The sequence below is a fragment of the Mus musculus genome, chromosome 8 (assembly GCF_000001635.26).
Source record: "Mus musculus strain C57BL/6J chromosome 8, GRCm38.p6 C57BL/6J".
Lineage (NCBI taxonomy): Eukaryota > Metazoa > Chordata > Mammalia > Rodentia > Muridae > Mus > Mus musculus.
The window spans coordinates 93,731,203-93,752,819 of record NC_000074.6 but is presented as its reverse complement, the minus strand read 5'-3'; the positions used below and the strand labels follow the sequence as shown (position 1 = coordinate 93,752,819).

Sequence of the window (21,617 nt, the reverse complement as noted above, 5' to 3'; positions counted from 1 at the left end):
AATGGGAGGATGAAGATTTAATTCCTTTGAAACCAGAGACCTGTTGGCACCCAACCCCCTTAAAATTTGCCTTTGCAGTGACATTAATATGTGTTCCCCCAAAGAGCAGCGGCTCCTTTTCTAAAGGATTGTAGATCCTCAGATGAATAATTCTGCCATTTTCATTTCATTTTCTGAACATCAGGGTTGGCTTGTGGAAAGCTGTTAAACACCATCCTTAATGTGAAATGTCAACCCTCACTCCAAGCTACTTGCGCCTTTCCAAAGCATCCGGCGAAGACTTCCTGGGCGAAGACTTCCTAGTCGCTTTCTGATCTTGTGGTCTGTGCAAGACGGGAGTTTGAAAGTTCTCATATGCTGATAACGATGATCCCACCATGCTCCGTGACCATCTATGAAAAGTATCTTAAATAAAGATGGAGACATTTTGGATTGGGAAAAATAGACACCAGCTTCTGAAGATTTGATAAAGATATTATATATCTCATCATCAACACTTTTTATTGATTATATTCTGATGTGAACTTGGGACCTTCTATGTCAGTTAAATTAACCTCTGGGTTTTTGCTTTTTAAAACATGTCCCTGCAAGAAAAAATTTAAATGCAGATATGGTTCCCAGTGCGTTTCTATTGGCTAACCCTGAGATAGAAGCTATACGACCTTGTTGAGTAACAGAGAGTGGACCTATGTGGTTTGTGAACTCAGTTAAAGAAGGTCATCTTTAGATCTCATTCTACTGTGTGAGTAAAGACAAAAAATGAAGGTTCCATTCCGCCACTTAACCCCATGTATAAAGAGGATCGTGAGGTTTCTTCCTTTAATCTTTGGCTGTGATCAACTATATTGATTGATTTTTTTTCCTCAACTCATTTTTTAGTTAGTGTACAAAGTAATGGACTTCTATTCAGACATTTTCACATCTATATTGTTATGTTTTGTTCTTTTGGTCCCCATCTGCTGTCTCATATCCCCCCCCCACCTCTTGCTGGTCTCTTTCCATTCCTTTTATTCCTTTATGTCATATGTATTCTATTTTCTCTCTTTTTTCCTCCCCTTCCTAGGGATCTTTTTCTTCCTTCTCAGTGCTTTTTCTATGTTCATGTAATTCACACACACACACAGCTATATCTATAATCTATCATGTATATATGTATGTATCTGTCTGTCTATATATTTATCTGTGTATTCTGGAGTGAATCCACCAGGCCACTTTGCACTCCTTTACAGCATCTTGAATTTCATTTATTCGACTTTTGCGTAGGAATCTCCCCCATTTTCACAGAGGAGACTGTCCTATAGTATTGATTTTTTCACTTTCTTTACTGGCATCCAGCTCATACAACAGACTTCGCTTCTAATAGCACTTGTTATCGAGTGCTTACAAACACCCCGGGACTTAGCACACAGTTCCTTCATTGACTCCCTACAAACGATTTGTGTGTAGATTCTATGCTCATCTTCATTTACCTGTGCAGAGTCGGAACCCTCCTCAGGGAACTTGCCCAACAGCAGCACTTCATTTTGACAAAATGGTAGACTGGGTTCGTCCCAAACCATCCTAATACACGACATCAAAAGATTGAATAAAGCATTAAAAGAGTTAAATGAACTGTGAGCCTGCAAAAGAAGTAGGGCAAGCCCTGGATTCTTTAGCTGTCACATCCATCCTCTGAGCTTCAGTTTTAATATCTCTTAATTGGGTGCAGGGGACAAAGCTAAGATCCAAAGCCAGGTGGGCAATGGGCCCAGAGCCTTCCAGCTTAAATCCAGACCTGCAAAATGACTTGGTTAGTGAGTCAACAGAGAAGAAAATTCTCTACTCTCCCACATCTCAAGGTAGGCAGAGAAGAAAGTTCCTTTCAACCATGGCTGCAAGTGACTGTTCTCAGGGTAGGCAGGATCCTGAGTTAACATTCCAGTGTCTTAAAAGTTTTTGAAAGAGCATTTTCAGAAATGAGTACTTAGATTGTTCTCAGTTCAAAATATTTGATAATTCCCATTATAATGTTCTCTTTAACCTTTGATTATATAGAAATAACAACTTTATCTCCAAACATAGAAGTGTCTTTACTTTTTCACTTTTTCTCCCTGATCCAATTTGTTTGCACAGTGTTAAACATAAGAAATTATTTTTTAAAAGCTTCATTCAGATTTCCTTTGTAGCTATGATTTTTTATAAATATAACACAATAAATATATGTTCTCTATTTGGGGGTGGGGCATTGTATTCTCTTAATCTATGTATCCAATAGATACTATTTTTATATTTTTTTCTGGTCATTTGATTTATATATTAGTGTCGAGAGAGCTGTGTTAAAATCTTCCCCTATGAATGTGCATTTATTCAAGTTTTGCTGTGATTCTGGCTTTTCGTATATATGCTTGTACTGTACTAGTAGGTACATATAGGTTAATGATAATTATATTTTCTTGTAGACTTTAAAAAGTCACTTTATAACAAGGCATGGTGGAGCACTTGAGAGGCAGAAGCAGATGGATCTTTGTGAATTTGAGGTTCTCCTGGTCTGCACAGCAAGTTCTAGGCCAGCCAGGGCTACGTGGTTCAGCTTGACTTTAAAAAAAAAAAAAAAAAAAAAAAAAACCCAAACACTTAAAAATAAATTGTTTGCCTATGTTAATGATTTTAGCTTTAAATGGCTTTTTAAAATTGACATTTGTCTGATCTGTCTTCCTTCCATCTTTTTATTACCAGAACTCTCTCTGCTTTGGGCAGAGAAGTAGCCAACTGCTGACATTTGCTACTTTATCGACAGTTACAGTAACCACTTCAATGAACTGAGTTTAATCTATTTCCAGAGGCTACAATTCATTAAATAGTTGAATTTATTCCTATCATGTAACTTTCTATTTACCAAGCTCTTTTTTGCTTTATTTTAGAATCACACATATTTTTAATTATTCTTCCTCTCACTTCCACACTGGTAATTTTTAAATTTGAGATTGTGTGTGTGTGTGTATGTGTGTGTGTGTGTGTGCGTGTGTGTGATTTTCCCCTAATTTCTTCACATTTTATTTAGTTCCCCACTCTCTCTGCTCTTCAAATATAGCAAAGCGTTTCATGTTTTATTTATTTTTCTCACAGAATGTCTACCCCTGCATGCCACTTCACGGTTAGGTAGGACTTTGGTTCGAGCTGTTTTGCAAGTCACGGGTCAGTTATGGTTAGCACGCAATCCTTCACGTCCCTCATATCCCAGTCCTTCCTGCCGACTCTCCTTTTTGTCCTGCTGAAATACACCCCTTCTTGATCTACTGCAGTTGGGAGAACAGTGACTTGGTTCCACCTATAATTCTCTATGAATCTGAATTTACACCATGATGTTCTTAGATGTGGATTTAATTTTGTTTTTGTCTCTGGGCTGTTGACATAAATATTTGATATGAGAGCTCTGTTCTTTCATTACTCCTCAGCCTGGAAAATTCTTCCCAGCCCTCATCCGTTATTTTTCTTACTGTTATCCTTCTGGTTGGCCGCTCTTTTCTTCTCATTGAATTATTTCTTCTCATTGAGACACATGTTGGGTTTTCTTCCATACTTACAATTTCCAGACTTTTCTGTAATTATTATCTTTATTAATTACCATAGATGAAAATAATCGTCATTGTTTTTTAATTTTGAGTGATCTTGAATTTGTGTGTTTAAGTACAAATAACTTAATACTCCCCAAGCAACAATTTGTGTGTGTGTGTGGGGGGGTATGTTCAGGTATATGCAGATACACAAGCATATGTGCACACAGATGTAGAGGCCAGAGGTTTATACTGATGTCTTCCTCAGTCCCTCTCTACCTTATTTTTAGACACAAGGTCTCTCATTGGATCTGGCACACACCAGTTTGGCTTAGACTGGTTGGCCAATGAATTCCAAGGATCCCCTGTCTCTGTCCCCCCTGCCGGTGCTGAAGTTATAAACATATGCTGCCATACTCTGCTTTTATATGGATGCTAGAGATCTGAACTCAGGTTCTTATGCTTGTTGCTTTAGCAATACAGCCATCTCCTCAGCCCCTTCTCAGACAACTTGAAAATAAGCTTCTGATCTGATGTTCTGTTAGAGTACACTCATTTTCATTCCCTACACAGCAAGGTGTTTACTACATGATTGATATAAGCACCAGAATCAGGAAATTAATACTGATCTATTATTATAACCTAATATGTCCATACAATTCTGTGGTTGTCCCATTGATATCACTTTATAAAGTTGATCCTGTTTGGAATATTGGTTATTTGTCAAGCCTCCTTAATCCTCTTTGGAATGGGACATTTGTCCAGTCTTTGCTTAAAATGAATAATCTTGATGCTTTCGAAGAGCTATGGACCAGTGATCTGAATGCTTCTCAGTCTGGTTTGTCTGGCATTTCTTCGTGACTGGTTTTAGCTCATGCAGCTTGAGAAGCAGATCAAAGAACTGGTGCTGAATCCGTCATGGCAATGTGTCTTACTGAAGGCCGTGCTCACTTGGACAACATGGCTAAGATGGTATCTGCCAACTCTATTATTTGAAAAGTTTTTTTTCCCCTTTGTAGTTAAGTACCTTTATGGGAGCTATTTGAGACCCTGCAAGCATCCTATTTTTCAGGGTCTGGAGGATAGCTCACCTTGTAGAGTGCTTGCCTAGCATGCGTAAAACCCCAGCTTCAACCCCCAGGACCACACAAACCAGGTGGCTCATGCTTGTATTTCCAGCAGTTGGGAGACAGAGGCAGAACGATTAGAAGTTTAAGGTCATCTTGGATCACATGACAAACTCTAGGCAAATGCTGGGCATCATGAGACCCATGTCTCAGAATGTAACAAATACTGTTTTCTCACCTGTTTCCCCAATAGTTTCTGCAATTAGTGGAAATTAATACTCTAGTGTTTACTGACTAGAGTATTTTTTAATTTATTAGTTAGAATTTGCTGTAAAGGTGGCTTTTTGGTGTGTGTGTGTGTGTGTTTGTATTCATGTGTGTGTTGACAGTCCAGATTGGCCTGAGATTCAAGATCCGCCTGCCTGAGCCTCTGGGGTGCAACAGTTACAGGCATGCACCACTGTGCCGGCTACTGACATCCTTTCTGAATGCATGGAGTGATTTGTCTTTACAATGACTTGTTGCTGCACCATTTTGGTACATAGCTGACTCCCAATTATAAAACTAAAACAATTATCAGCAACTGTATTACGCATCTACGATTCTAGCTTTGTATTTATCAAAAATAAAAGAAATGAGGCAAGGTACTCATTCAGCATGAGTGTGTGCTTTAGTTAACTTAGAGCGGTGACGATAGTCACATCCTTGCTGTTCTCTAGAATCTTCACCTTTCCTCTGCAATGTAATCCTTGTGCTCAACTTTGAGTGTCATCATGTCCTTTTTAATAAAGAGAGAAAAGAACTAAGAACTCTAAACTACGACATTTTAAAATTCAAGTTTAAAAAAGTTGTTTTGCCAACTTGAGGTTTGAGGGTGGCATATTTGTCTAACATGCCCAAGGCCCCTGTTGGAATCCCAGTACCAAAACCAAACAAACAAACAACCCCCCCAAAAAAACCAAAAAAAAAACAAAAAACAAAATAAAGCCAAAAGGAGAGCTAATTTCGTTAACAAAATTTGCTTTTATTAAAGTTACAATTTTAACTGTTAATTAAATCACCCACAAAATCAAATCTCAACTTTTACAAAATAAATTTCTTATCTATTTATGTGGTATAAGGTGTGTAGTAAGAGAATGAAAGATAGACAGAGTCAGACAGACAGACATATAGACTGGCACACCATACACACACATGAGAGAGAGAGAGAGAGAGAGAGAGAGAGAGAGAGACAGACAGACAGACAGAGAGAAAATTCTAGAGAATCCATATTCTTAAAATGAAGAAATCACATAAGATTTTAATAAAACAGGGATTCCTTAATGAACTGAAGTCCTATTTAGTCACGTTGAGAGCTTGGGTGGGGGATAGTTCTGCAGCATTCAAAAGTGTCATGAGAGGCTGGAGAGAGATCCATCAGCAGTTAAGAGACCTTGCTACTGCTCTTGCAGAGGATCCCAGCTGCGAGTAACTGCACCTCCAGGGGACTGGACACCCTCTCTTGGATTCCCAAGGTGTGCACTTGCATGCGTAAATACACCTTAAAAAAAAAGTCAAGCAAATTTTGAATAAATCACCAAATTAAACATTTTGGTATTAATAATGCCAAAACAAAACAAAGGAACTTGAAATTTGTACCAGTAAGTCCCATCAACGCTAAGGCAACTCATAGAGCCTTGATAACAGATGGAGCGCCTGGTGATCTTCCAGAATGTTCAGGGTCTTTGAAATAAAGTTCCTCTGTTTACATTCATTCTTTCTCATGCATTAAACTCTCTGGTTTAGTAGCCTCTTGGTATTCTCCTAACATGTAGTCCTTACATGTAATGTGTAACCTTAGCTTCCCAACTGAATATAAGCTTGAGAATAAAGCTTATATGTTCTATGTTTTCTCTTATCCTACATAGCATATTAGTATATGTTGGTGCCTGAGCAGCTCAGCATGCTGATTCTTTTTCATCGAATTCATTCTTAAATATTTCACTAATGTCTTAGACTTGAATATATTTTCTTTAACCATTAAATCTTAAGAAATTTGCTGTGTTCTGAATATGTGACTTCATCACATTTAAGAATTCAATTTGATTCAAGGGGATGGCTCAGTGGGTAAGATTATATATATTTTTCCCATGAGGATCTGAGTTCAAATCCCCAGCATTATGTAAAAATCCAGGTATGGCTGCATCTGCCTGTAGCTCACAATGGAGGAGCAGAGATTTGTCGATCCTGAGAGTTCACTGGACAGCCTACCTGGAATGGCAAACTTTTGGTTCAATGAGAGACCCTTCTCGAGGCAGCAAAGCAGACACCCAGCCTCCTGTTCTCGCCTCAACACGTGTGTACACAGGTACACAGACTTGCATGCATGTAACATACATGTAACACACACAAGCAAATATCATGGTGAAAATTATAGAGAACAAGATGAGGCCATCTCTTATTTTCATCAACTGAAGAGGCTTCACAAAGAGGCAGACAGGATAACTGCAAAGGTATCCAACAGCATGTACGCATTTCTCACGTCAGAGCTATGCAGGGAGGAGAAAGAGAGCTTTACATTTTTAGAATTTTAAAACTGCAGCAAGATTTAAAACTTCCTTTTGCAATACCTGGTTTCCTTGCAATACCTTCCTTACTGGATATGGAAATTCTAATTCCCCCAAGCATCCATTGCCAATGCCTTTCTACAGCAGGACAGATTTTCTCCTTGAACTCTGGATGTGAGGGTGGGAAATGCTGGCAGTGCCGGAAGAGCAATTAATCTCTTAAATCAAACCAGTACCTTTGAAATGGGGAAGGAAATGGGAAGGCAGCATTGTCCTAACGTTCTCTATGCCGGCTTAGCGGCTGACAGCTACTTGACAAGGAGCCTGATTTTTTTTCTTACTCCCGATTTGAATTCCTTCATTTAGGAGCATTTCAGGGCATGGTTCTTGTTCCTTGCAACACTGACAGAACAGAGCAAGTGTTTCCTAGGCGAAGACCACAGAAACGCCAAGCCAACCCTTGCCCCTACCTTTCTCCACAAAGGGAAAACTAAGAGCATCCTCGGCACATCCACTAATGAGAGTTGCTCTGGGGTTCAGGACCATTCAGAGACTCCTGGTCTTCCTATTGCCACCACCACCTGCTGATCAATATCAGTTGCTGGCTCTGCACTTTAATGGAACTGTCAGTAAGTAAAATCGCATTGCTCCTCATTAATCCTTAAAATGAATGAGGTTAATAAAAACAGATCCTGTGAATATATGATTTATTGACATACTAGTATCTTTTAAGTATGTGTGTGATGATCTTCTAACGCCTCATCAGACTCTCTATGGTGCTTTTTATTACGGCGTGCCTTGTGTTACGGGTGAAGTCTGTGGCCTGTCACATCTAGTAAGTAGTAAATCTCTTTGAGGTCAATGTATATACCTCTTGCTTCTTGATATTGTTCCTGGTTGCCTTACTTTTAGCTGGCTTGCAATAAACACTCACTCAATAAATGAATACATTAAAATTGTCCTCGGAGGAGATGGAGAAGTGGCTCAAACCATAAAAGCACATACTGGCTCTTGCAGAGGACTGGAGTTCAGGCCCCATCACTTAAGTTGGACAGCGCACAACCACCTGTAAGCAAAGTTCTGGGACTTAGGTGTCACTGGCCTTCTCAGGCATCCGTACTCACATGCACATACTTACACATCGACACATACACATAATTGAATACGTCTTTTAAAATGTCACTGGTATGTACATCCATTGCTGCATACAGAATCCTAATAGTGACTGCCCAGACAGACATGTGAAATAAGTGGTGTGTGGAGATGCCAGCCGGGTCTGCTTTAACATGTCCTGGGCATGACCACAGAACCACATGAAAGTGCTGAGGCAAGGGTGCCTCCTCTATGGTTTGGAGGCTGACTGGTACATGCTTGCTTCCTCTCTTGCTTTCAGTGCTTTTCAACATGATGCGTTAACTCTTCTGGCTCCAGTGGCCCAGTAAGGATCACACAACAATTCCGTTTTAGGGCGTCAACTAGTAGTTCATCCCTTTAAAAGACATATTTTAATTATTCTCTTCCAAAGACGTCTTATCTGCCATTCTCCTGCCTACTGTTATTATGAGTGGTTTGTGCCATCTTGGCTTGAGTTACCCAGAAGCCCTTAGGGCTATCTGCATCAACCTGTGCCGATTAGCTTGCTCAGGTCATTTCTAAGTGTTGAAATGCATCATCTCTTCACTTGAATGTCTATCATCCAAGAGAACGTAGATTGACCTACTAAAATTCCATTCGGAGGCATGGTCTGAAGAGATAGAAGGTGTGTATCTTGCATCCCAGATTACATAAAGCTCTGTGTCTGTGGTTTATGCTCACTCTTCCTCTACTAGATAAAAAATGAGATCTGTGCTCTAAAAACAAAAATCCAGCCAGAGCATGGTCAGTTGATTGGGGCTTTCTGTAATCCAATGGAGCAAGTTTAATGACTCAAGAGAGGCTGGCTGTATATTGCAGTTCATGACTCATGAAAAGATACACTATTTAATTTTTAAGCTGGGTCTCTTAGGCTGAATTATATTATTTGGGTAATGCCTCTTCTGAATGAACTGCTGTTATCTGAGCTCCAGCATCACAAACCTACTACAGGAAGGGAATCCTTGATTGTGGGCGAGTTATTGAATTCCAACAGGATTTTCTCCACCATGGAGGAAACTGGCTGATAGGTGAACAGTATTAATGCTTTAGGGTAAAACAAACATTTTTTTATATGTCCAAGCACACTCCTCACCTACTAATAAATGTAGGTAATGAATGTCAGGAGTCTCTCCTATAATACTTTAGTGTTTGGCGTTCATCCAGGAGAAACTCCAAAGCCCTTCACACACCACAGAGGACCTGTGCCTCTGGTGCTTGCTCTGAGCCTGCCTCTTCTCACAAACTCTTCCCATTCTCCTTTCCAGCTAAATTGGATTACATTTAGGATACCGAGCATCCCCACTGGGCCTCCTTACCCACATGCTGTCTGCCTGGACTATTAAGTGTCTTCTCCCACATTTATCTCACTGTTAGTGTTTGAACAGGTCAGACATGGATTCTCTTCCTGAATCTTACAACAAACCAGAAGCACCATGACTGTTCCCATTTCACAGGTAGGAAAACAGAGAGCTCAGTCCAGGCTGCCCCTCCCCCTAGCATCCTAACTAAACATGGCAAACTTCTCCTGGTTATTTAGGTATCACTTGTTCTAAAAAGCTTTTCTGGTAGGCTTGCTGCCAGAAGCTCATCTTGCAAATTCCATTTATCCGCTCATAGCACTTACCAGCTATTCTTCCCTGAAACTGCTCGTTTTCTTGTCTGTGTCCCCCAACTTGCCTTAGAAGCCCCCAGAGCAGATCCCACATGTCTTTCTTGTCTCTATACTCTATTCCTGAGAAGCCTAGAGTTCAGCAGGCACCAGAGCTTTTAGAGTGGTAAGCTTTGATCCTCACCTCGTTTGAACGCCATGCCACAGGAAATCCTGTGCAATTCTTAGTGCAGGGAAAGGTTAACTTCTCTTACTGATTTCAGATTCAAGTAGAAATTAGTGACTTCTCTTTGGAGGGGATCCAGAATTGCGAGAGCAGATCAAGACCTTCTTGTGGATCGTAGGGCCTAGTCATGTGGTTCAAGGCTATTGCTCATTCCAGCAACCCCTTCCCCCCATCAGATTGTCCTTGGTAGAAAACAAGAAGCAGGAAGATTCACCTGCCCCATCTCTCTACCCAATGTCATGTCTGCAGATAGCCTATGTCATGCCATAGCAGACATTCCAAGCACAGATGATTAAGGGAGAGAGAACATCAAGAGTCTTTTTTTTTTCCTTTTGTTTTTTGTTTTTCAAGACAGGGTTTCTCTGTGTAGCCCTGGCTGTCCTGAAACTCTCTTTGTAGATCAGGCTGGCCTTGAACTCAGAAATCCATCTGCCTATGCCTCCGAAGTGCTGGGATTAAAGGCATGCGCCACTACTGCCTGGCTTCTTTTCTCCTTTTAAAGTGACAAATCCCCTCTACTAGTCAACACCCTGCTGTGCTAAATTTATCCATGCACCCTCAGGACCTAGTCACTTCCTGGGCGCCACCTTTCAGTGTCTATTGTACTGAAGAATAAGCCTCCAACATGAACTCCTGGAGGACACATTCCAGTGATAGGAGGAAGCTTTGAGATGAGTTTTATTTTCACGTGTAGGACTCATAACCTTATCATACAGTGCTTAAAGTGCATCTCTCCGTTGTGTAACAAAGGCACACCTTACTCTTCTAAAAAGTTAACATGTTATCAAGCTGATATAGTAAAGTGATATAGAGCAATTCCTGTGTGAGTCTCACTCATTCTGCAATGTTCAAATATGCTCCACTCAATTATTTTGGGTGTCTCTTGGTGTCTCTTCTCTTTAAAAGAAAGTGTCATTACCTCTCATTAGCTGCATGCACTCTCTGAGCTGCAATGGGTGCCCATGGAGATGACTGCGATTTTGCCTTTTTTTGTTTAACTTTTTAGTGGTTATTTGTGAATTTCACATCATGCACTCCAATTTCACTAATCTCCCCTCCCCCATGCCTGCCCTCCACCCCTGCCACCTCCTCCCCAACAGAGAAGTTCTTCTTGTTTGTTTGGATTCATATGTGAGCACACTGACTGGCACTAGGATGTCTTGACTGTTGATTCAGCCTGACTCTGCGCCCAGCCAGGTACCCCAAACCTTTGACTTAGCCCATTAACACCAGGGTTTAAACATTTAAGCCAACGCTACCAACATTACCTGGCAAAGATCTTTTTGTCTAGTGTTAGCATTGCCTAGAAATTTAGAGAAATAATTTATGCAGAAATATTTTTTATTGCAATGCTCTCATATATTTAATAGCAAACATTTGGAAGAATTGAACTTTTGCTTGAAATTGGATGAGATGGTTACTCCTATTTGAAAGGCACATTTTAATTGCACAGTTTAATTACAACATCAATGAGAGATGTCTCTAATAGTTCTCATGGTGCTAAAGTTTCTAGTTTAACAGACTTTTAAGGGCACCAAGAATTGAACCCAAGACTTCATGCATGCTAAACAGTCACTCTTACCCTGAACCACATCCATTGCTAAGCCCAACAGATTTTTTTAATAACATCCAATGTCCCAAGAAAGCTTTCCTTATTTCCTGTCTCTATTCAAAGATAAAGCTCATTGGATTCTTCAGAGCAATGGCTCAAGTTACCTGAGGTCAGGATAATTTTGTCCCTGCTGTCTAGAATAGCCCCATTCATTCAGCAACATATCAGTCCATTTAATTAATATGTACTGGGTCTTCTTCAAGGCCAGCAGCGCCCAATTATGGGCTATAGCTAATTTTACCCCTTCTTTGTATCACATCCTGCTTCCCTGCTCCTCCTTAGCCTGATGTGCTTACAACAAAAGTGCAGTAGGAGACGATCACTGGCATGATAAAATTAAATAGCACAACACCAAAAGGTGGGTGGGTGGGGTTGGAGGTGCCTCTTACCTTCATCAGGGAGGCAGGATAATGTATCTCCTGCTTTGGGCATGGAGAAGTTTACAGAGCGAATATCTGTTCCATTTGCTATGACTGAACACCATTTTCCTTTGTATGAAAAACCAAAGCTAAGTGGGGTCACTATAGAGAGCACACGTTTCCCAGTAAAGAAGAGTGTTACCATCCTACTGATGCCAGCAAAGCCTATTAGGGACTATTAATTTTATTGTTCATTTAGGCATGCATGGTTGCCACAGCAACAACATTAGTTCCTTCAAGTCTCTGTGCACCGAGCATCTGTTGAGAACCCTGCAAAGGTGTCACTGTCTCTCTCTCTCTCTCTCTCTCTCTCTCTCTCTCTCTCTCTCTCTCTCTCTCTCCTGTCTCAGACTGGACCCCTTTCTTTCTTGCTCTCCTTCTGAGCTACAAATTTTCCAAGAGTACCCCCACCCAGAGAAGACACGTCTGGAATCAGCCAAAGAAGAAACCTACAGGAAAACGGAGGCTTTTTATCTTCTGTGGGCTGCCTCGGAAGAATGGATGGTTTGGAAGTTAGATGATAATTAAAAATCTCGGGTCAGCTGAAATGTGAATAACTCCTTGGCAAAGTTCACAGCCAATCTTTTACGCGGGGCAGCCAGGACACTGAGTGTCTTGATTAAAGCCAACATTGTAAATTCTAGCTCAAACTCCCAGTGGCATGCAAGAACAGGGTGGAGTTTCTTGCCAGCTCTCTCATATTCCAAGATCTTCTTCAGAACAATACAGATTTAAGACAATATGGTTCTTAAGGGGATCATTCCCCCCACACACACACACACACCAATGCACAACCAGGCTCTGACAAAGAAAGGTGAGATGCTTTTGGAGGCTTCTGTTGTTACAGATAGACATCTGTCTTTGAGGGTATTATTTGGTGTGGGTTCTTGTCTGAGGTCATGTCCTAAATTATGTCACCTGTAATGTATGCAGCTGAACTACAGGAGGATTTATAGATAGATTCCATACTAGCTAGGAGGGAAAGCTTCTAGGCCTGGGCAGGATATCTTTCTAAAAGGTTACTATGTGTTCATTCTTTGATTTGTGTGTGTGCACATGCACACGCACACACATCTGTACATGTATGTGTCCATGCACATGTGGATACTTGTCAGAGGATAATTTGAGGGGGTCAATTCTCTCTTTCCACCGTGTGAACCCCAGGAAGGGAACTCACATGGTTGCATGCTCAAAGGCAGGCCCATTTCCCGGACCCATCTTGCGGGCCCCAGGCTGTCTCTGACATTGGTTGAGAGAAAGTATCTTCAGTGTGTGTAGAATCCTTAGCTGAAAGTTAACATGTAAATGTTAGGGCACCTGAGTGAGGGCGTTTATCAAAACATCGTCACAGCTTCCTCCTCCTCCTCCTTCTGTCAGTGTTCTAATCAGGCTGATCAGAAGAGAGTTTTGTATTCATTTTTGCAAAGAGCTTACTCATCCCTCCTCAAAATTCTTACCTAATGATACCTATTGTTCAATCATAAGTAATACTTAACAGGAAAATCTTTTACTTGGAGTAAATTATCTTTGAGAAAGATTCAACTTGGGATTCTCTGTTGATCAAGAAGTTGACATCTCTCCCCCCCTTGGTTTCGGAGAGGAATCTTCTATGCAGAGTTCCATCCTTAAACAGGAAGGCCAAGCTTCAGATGCCCCAGCATCTGCAGGAGCGTGAGTATGGCCCTTCGGCAAGCCTTTGCGTGGATTCTAGGTCTTTCTGGTGGTTATGGTCTCTTTTTACTTAAATGTCTGCATTCAATAACTGCTTTGGTTAACACGTGTTGCTGTATGATATGTATGGATACTGCAACATATGTTTCTAGTAGTGAAATGGTTTAGTCCAGGGAAATTCTCAGAAAAGCTACCAGGTTAATGTAGACTCCAGAAGCATGCAGGCAGCCTGATCACTCACGAGCTCCTATATACATACAGCACCTCCCACAACCCACACAGCATAGAGCTTTTCCTTCCCTTTTATTTACCTGGGATCAGAAGATCATGGTACTTTTGAATTGGAAAACACAGAGTCCTCTTGCCCAATTCTGTCCTCAGAACTTGGTGATATTTGATTATGTCTTCACCTCATCTACCTTTAAAAGTTTGTTTACCTGGGTATATGGGATGCTTGACACAAAACAAGTTTCGTTAAACCCAAACTGTTATACCAATGCCGTTTTAGTAAAAACAGCTTCAAAACAGTGAGTTTTTTCCTTTCCTTTTCCCCAGGTCTGATTTAAATTCATAGGCTGACCCTGGACAGGTCTGAGTTTTGCTAGTTCTCAGTCTCCTTCTCTCAGAACTTCTTGTGATGTGGGAGGTACTATATGTATATACGAGCTAGTTAGTATTCAGGCTGCCTGACTGCGTTTGGAGTCTACATCAGCCTTGTAGTTTTTCTGTGAATTTCCTTGGACTAAACAATTTCACTACTAGAAACATATGCTCCATTATTCATACAGGTCATATAGAAACACGTGTCAACCAACACAGTTATTAAAATGCTGGAAACAATATTAATTTTTTACTAGTAGGAAGAAAATTAAGGAACTGTCTGCACAGTGGGATACACGGCCATTGATGTATTCTGCAGTTGTATAGCACAGCTTCAAGACAAATGGTGCTTAAAAAATCAATTCAACAAATAGTTTAGTGTTTAGGAGCCCACTTATGCTAAACAAAATCATACAAAAGTTCAACAAGCCATACAAGCTGTGCATGAGAACACACTTGTACGTAACTTGGTAATAATCCATGACATCGAGCTATCTATTCTTACTATACTATGTAGTACAGAGACTATAGATTATGAAGTGAGGTTGGAAGTGTTGCCCCGGTAGAAGAATGTATGTTTAGCATACTTAAGGCTTCAGACTCACACCTCGGGAACCCCAACCTACCTCCAAAAAAACCTTTAGAGTCACAGTGATTGGTTTCAAATCCTGACGTAACATTTCCTGGTGTGTGTCTGTGGGCAAAGGGCAACTCTTCTGTGCTTCATTTTCTACCTGCAAAAGAGATGGGAGAATTTTTACCTAACATTGGTCATCTTAAGTTTATTACAAATTTCTAAATGCTCAAAGTGGGTTTTTAATTCTGAAACATGGATCCGCACCAGATGTTCTTGGGAAAACAATATATACATATGTATATACATATACACATTTATACATATGTACATTACACATATACACATATATACATATAAAACAGTTTAGTTCTTTCAGAGGATCTAATCTTCCTTCTTGTCTCAATTGAAACTCCCTAGTTAGGGGCTTTATGACAAGTCCTCTGTCAGCTACGGGAGCCAACAAAGTAAAGCCCCCTGCAGATCCTGAAGACATCTGTTCTAAAAGAACAATAACTTTTCTTTTTAAACACAGTCTGGCTATGTAGCTCAGGCTAGCCTTAGACTCACAGTCCCACTGCCTAAGCCTCTTGAATGCTAGGATAACAGATATGTGTCATCACATGTGGCAGAATTCTTGTCTAACGACGACAACAATAACATCTTGAATATTTCTGTTAGTGAAATGTATCAATATAATGATCAATTGCTTGTTAACCCAACAACTGTTGAGCATCCATTACAGGCCAGACACAACAGCTGTTGCACAGCAAAGACTTGTGTGAGCATCTAATTGGATGGAGTCCCCTCTACCTGCCAGTTTCAACTGGTACAGTTTTGTATCTGGCTCTGAATGGACTTGATGTCCTTCCAATCTTCCTATGAAGAACAGGTGAAATTTGTGAGAGGAAGTCAGCAGGGACCAGAGAGACTGGGGCCATGATGTGCTTTAGGTGATGCTGAAGCCAGGCCTTGAACATCTTGTTCTCTGATTGAGAGAGCTGGGATCATTGCTCTAGTTTCCTGCAGGACTGAAGTTGACATAATAGGCCCAGAGCCTAGGAATGCTGTCTCACTGCTGCACTGTCTATGTTGGAAGCTCAGCCCCATCCCCTAACAGCTGGTGCATTTGGGGCAAAAGCACCTTTGCTTTCTGATTCAGTTTCCTCATCTATTAAGTAGTATAACCTTGTTTTGTTGATAAAAAGACATAGTGCATTTAAGATATGCAGCATGCAATTACATATCCAAACATCCTCAAATGGTGGCTATCATTATTTTAAAGGTAATTTTATCAAACTGTAATTAATAATGTATCGCACACACGCACGCGCGCGTGCGCGCGCGCACACACACACACACACACACACACACAAAGAGTGAGAGTGAGGGCGAGAGAGAGAGAGAAAGAGAGAGAGAGAGAGAGAGAGAGAGAGAGAGAGAGAGAGAGAGAGAGAGAGAGAGAGAGTTTGAGGCAGAGTCTCATGATGCTACCTGGAACTTACCATGTAGACCAAGTTGGTCTTAAAGTCACAGAGAACACTATTCCTTCTTAGTGGGCCACCATGCCAGCCAATAATATATTCTTGAAAATTGTGTAGTTGATTTTCAGTGTTTTACCACAAAAATTGAATAGTATGTGGGACACATATTTATTGATTTGATTTTTACCAGCCTATTTCAAAACATCAATATGGAGGCACAGCTGCCAAGTTTAAGGAGAAGGGCTCCTATCGACACTCCAGGAGGGGCCAGCCTTCTCCTAGGACTCTCTCCTCAGCTCTGTTTACCCAGCTCCTTACCTCCTGAACTTGGTGATCTGCACTCTCACCAGGAAAGAGGCAAACTTTCCCTCCAGGGAGGTCAGGAAGATTGCAGAGCTTTGCCTCATGCACACAGACCCCCAGGGAAGGAGCCTTAACTCTCCCTGCTGTGCCACTAGATTGGGATGCCCTCCAGGCCTGGCAGCCAGTCAATTGCAAGCCAGACTCCTAGGACAGAAGTCCTACTAGCTACCTGAAATTATTTTCGATTTCAACAACATGTTCACTGTTTCTTGCATGAGTTTAAACTCCATGGATAATAATTGTATTGGGTGAACCCAGTGAGAAAAGTGCATGCATGATTCAAGGATTTCCGGTTCGTGATTGACTCAGAGATCAGCTCCTTCTCAACAGACAAGACAGCAGGGATGTTGGAAGCCAGGTGATGAGCTTGTGTCAAGTAGCCAGCCATTCAATGCACTGAGCTAGACACAAACTGAACAGACTGTGCACAAGGCTAACACCACCATGTAAACACATTTTCTTAGCAGTATGAGAATTGACTCAAAAGCTTCTGGGATAGAGATCATTTGATAGGCAGAAGGTGGTAGACAGATCATGTTTACCCCCCCTGAAGAATAGAGTTTCTGAGTGTCCCTTCCCCTTTTGTTTTTTAATATCTCTGCGCAGCTGTGAACTGAGTTGTGTTCTAGTGAATAAGCCTACGCATGTGCCTAGATGTGATGTCAGTGAGGTCCCCTGGAGACTCACGAGAGTAGCTCCTCTTGGGTTTTATTTGGTCATAAAAATAATCTGTGGTGGTTTTGGTTTTCCCTGTCTTGCAAGCTGGCAGAGTGAGCCAGGATGCCACTGTCTCCTGCTTTTCTGTGTGGTCATTATCCATATTCCATTCAGACCACACCGAAGACCACTGGTTCTTAAATGCTCCCCCAGGGGCTGGTCATGTGGTCATCTGTGGGGAGGGAGATGCAGAGGTGTGCAGGCAAGCAACACTGACCAAAGTAATTCTTCTGAAAGCTTGCATACTCCCAACGTGATCTCACCCTTGGAAGGCTGCCACGTTTTCTATTTTAGGGTTTCTATGCCCCTTGTGTCACCAAGCAGCTCCTTATGCTACTGTATAGTGTGGTTGTATAGCTGAAGATAAGAGCTTCTGAATTGGAATGTCTGACTTCAAATCCTGGCATTGTATATGCTAACGGTCTGATTATGAGTAAATGGCTAAATCTTACGTTTGCTTACTCTCTATAAAATGTGAATTTTATCTGATTTACATGAGAACCAACTATATACAATCTGGAGACTAACCAGAGGCAGCACTTGGCATTCAGTAGCCTCTTACTGATGCTGCCTGGTGTGTTCATGTCTCCTGGTCATGGAGCCCAACACAATGGAAACACACTAACTGTGCTGGGTCAGGAGACCTAGAATCTGTTTCAGAGCCTCACGATGGCTGCACAGACTTGAAACAGTCGCTTGGTCGGAACGCATAGAATGCAAGACACAGAAGAAGCAAGCTTGTGGCCCAGCACCCTTACCCTACAAATGAACTTAGGGTCTGAGTGAAGAAGAGCCTCCCCTAAAGTCCCCAGGGCACCAATGTCTAGCCAGGGTGAGCCAGCACCACTCTCTTGACTTCTAGCCCAGAGCTTTCCATCATTACTTTGGAGACAAAAGTCCTCGCCAAGAATCCTTAGCTTTGCTGAAGACTTGAAGACTCTGAGATCAAAAAGAGAGTGGCCCCTTATGCTCCCTTAGGATTGTGGCCGCATATTCCAATATTCACAGATGTTATAAGTACCAGAAGAAAGATGGCACATGTGAAATGCTACAGCATGGTGGGCTGGAGGTACAACTTGGCAGTATAGGATGCATTTTGCATGCACGAAACCCTGGATTCTATCCCTAGCACTAAAAAGAAAAGGTAAAAACTAAAAGTAATAAAATAAAATAAAATGCTTACTGTAAGTTACCACATAGGTGGAACAGCCCAGTCGAGCTAACAGGAAAAACTCTCTCTCTCTCTCTCTGGACAGACTTTCTACTCTCCCTCAAACTCCTCTCAGACACCCTCTTAGCCATGTTTCCTTTCTAACTTGAAGTCTTCCTCATGACTTACTGAGCCCAGCAGTCAGCGCTGTCCCTGTGTACATGAGTGTAAGGGAATCTGTCTTAGTCAGGGTTTCTATTCCTGTACAAACATCATGACCAAGAAGCAAGTTGGGGAGGAAAGGGTTTATTCGGCTTACACTTCCATACTGCTGTTCATCACCAAAGGAAGTCAGGACTGGAACTCAAGCAGGTCAGGAAGCAGGAGCTGTTGCAGAGGCCATGGAGGGATGTTCTTTACTGGCTTGCCTCCCCTGGCTTGCTCAGCCTGCTCTCTTAAAGAACCAAGACTACCAGCCCAGAGATGGTCCCACCCACAAGGGGCCTTTTCCCCTTGATCACTAATTGAGAAAATGCCTTAGAGTTGGATCTCATGGAGGCATTTCCTCAACTGAAGCTCCTTTCTCTGTGATAACCCCAGCTGTGTCAAGTTGACACAAAACTAGCCAATACAGAATCTAACTCAAGTATGTTCAGCCCTCCAGAGACCACATTCTGAAAGAAAACCTGCTCTCCTTGCTGCAGTAATATCCAACTGCTAAAGCTCTACAGCTAGGGGCAAGGCTCCATGTGCCCCTTCTGTATTTATATTGTAATTTTGATTGGCTTAACTCTTGTGCAGGGCCACCATAGCTGCTGGGAACTCATGAGGGCAATGGCTCTATTCTGTCTTGAAGACTGGTTCACGGCAGTCCACTCTGATCTCTGGCTCTTAGAACCTTTCTTTTCCCTCTTCTGCCATGTTCTCTGAGCCAAGAGACAGGGAGAGAGTGTTGTATAGATATTTCATTTAGGGCTCAGCACTCCCCAGTTAACTAAGTCTCCAGAGTAAATATTACCATATCATCTTGCCTGAAACTCACCATGTAGACCAGGCTGGCTTCACACTTGCGATCCTCCTGCCTCTGACTGCAGATCGTTGGGGCTGTAGGTGTGTATCGGTGCCCTAGGCTTTGGCAGTTTCCTCTGAGCTGTCATCATAGGCTCTTTCCATCCCTTGCGTTTTCTGCTCGGATTCCCAACAAGAATCTCGGACCACAGGTTGACCTGCTGTCTTGGGTTTTGCTTTGGCTTGTAAGACGCAGCCACAGCAAACACATAAGAAAACCGGCCTTTATTTAGCTTTATTTAAATATGTCCAAGACTCTGGTTCTGGATCATTACATATACTGTGCCTGCAATGGCCAGTGCTGTCAGTATTAGGGGGCTTAAAAAGCACTTCTGGATTTGTCTATAATGGTATTTCTAGAGTTAGTAAGGGTGTGTGTGTGAGAGAGACAGAGACAGACAGAGAGCGAGAGAGAGTGAGTGAGCACGGTAGCACCATTAGATAGGCTGTGGACACGGATGCAAAGGGATGAAGTCCTCAAACATAAGCATCCTATGCTCCTCCTGCCCTTGCCATGCCACGAGTGTGCTCCACCATGATGCCATGATGCTTTGCCTGAGGCCCACAGCAACCAAGCCAGTGGACCGGAAATGAAACCCACGGAAACTGTGAGCCCAAATAAACCCTAAGCTGTTCTCTCAGATCACTGGCCTGTTGCTGAAAAGGCCACCATATATATATGTCCATGCATGGACTCTTGCCCCATGCTCACAGATGACAATGCCCTGCTAAGCCCACATTAGTCCTCTCCAGTTCCTTAGAACCTCCAAAGACAGGACCAGCAGTAACTGAGGATGATCGATTCATGCGTTGTGGCCCCAACTCTTTTAAGGAGTTCCATGTTCTTGGATGTCTTAACCACCAGAGCAGTTATCAGAGTCCCTTGTGTTTCAGACGCTCATTTAGACTCAGTTCTGCTGCTGTTGGCTGGCTGGTGGGCTTGAAGTAAGGAGCTCAAGTTTCAATAAAAATGACCCACGTTTATCCCTAGAGAGCTTTAGCCATGGGTGCCATGTGAGTCCTTGGCTAACACCTTTCTCTACTCATGGCCTTTGTAGGGCTACTTAAAGCTTTGGCAACGTCTTGTTGTTTTGACTTTTTAAGATATCCGCAGGACACATTTCTGAAAGGAAAGTCAATTGAAATTAATTTTTCTTACCTTTTTCTGTTGGCAGAAACTGATGATCCTAGATGGATAAGCAAAAACTATTAAAATTACTTTTTACATGCAAATAAAAGAGAAGGACATGAAGACGCTGATGAGTAAAGGGAACCTGGGGTTCTCATTTCCTCAGCCCACCCACTTGGCAAACAGAATTCTCCTGGTTTGATTTCCTGCATTGTGGAAGGGGACCTAGTTGTGTTATTTTGTCAGAACAGTCATTTCTGTAGCCCTCTTGCTCCGGCCCTTGGCCTACTAAATCCTGTTGGCTAGAACACTGGTCAGAGTACCACAGAGGTCTGTTTACCACGCAAACTCAGTATTTCCTTTCCTAAGATCAAATTCCCCTACCACAAAAATGTTAGCCTCAAATTTGGGGGAAAAATGAGAAGAATGTGAGGATTAATCCTTGAAGGCCTTTCCGTTCCCATTCTGTTTGCTTTTCAATCTTGGTATTCAGAGATGAATAGGTGAGCCCTTCCATGGCTAATTAAAACACATGCAAATTGAAATTTTCAGGCCAGTAATTAAAGCAAGGGGCGTACTGTTCAATGTTTCCTCTCTGGCTCCCAGATTGTGAGTTCAGGTTCTCTTCAACTTGCTCTTTTCTGTTTCTTGTTTCTTTCTGCACCTCCAACCACAGAGATTAAGGCAGCCCGCATTACAGCAGCATCTTGTGAAA

At 41.9% G+C, this 21,617-nt stretch overlaps 2 long non-coding RNA genes across 3 annotated transcripts in view; one reads left to right on the top strand and one right to left on the bottom strand.

Moving 5' to 3' along the window:
• The first annotated feature begins 1,113 nt into the window (after nt 1–1,113).
• Gm26843 overlaps nt 1,114–21,617 on the top strand; it is a 185,722-nt gene continuing 165,218 nt past the window's right edge. The window contains exon 1 of one of the 2 annotated variants that reach the window (XR_003947435.1): nt 1,114–1,838. This is a non-coding gene — a long non-coding RNA (predicted gene, 26843). Of the gene's footprint in view, nt 1,839–5,802; nt 7,776–21,617 lie in introns of those variants that run through there. The other variant, XR_003947433.1, reaches the window with a different exon arrangement.
• On the bottom strand, nt 5,604–21,116 carry Gm39224. The gene is made up of 3 exons (XR_879102.3): nt 20,933–21,116; nt 15,044–15,151; nt 5,604–6,140 (listed from the first exon to the last, which is right to left on the bottom strand). It is a non-coding gene; the product is annotated as a predicted gene, 39224 (long non-coding RNA).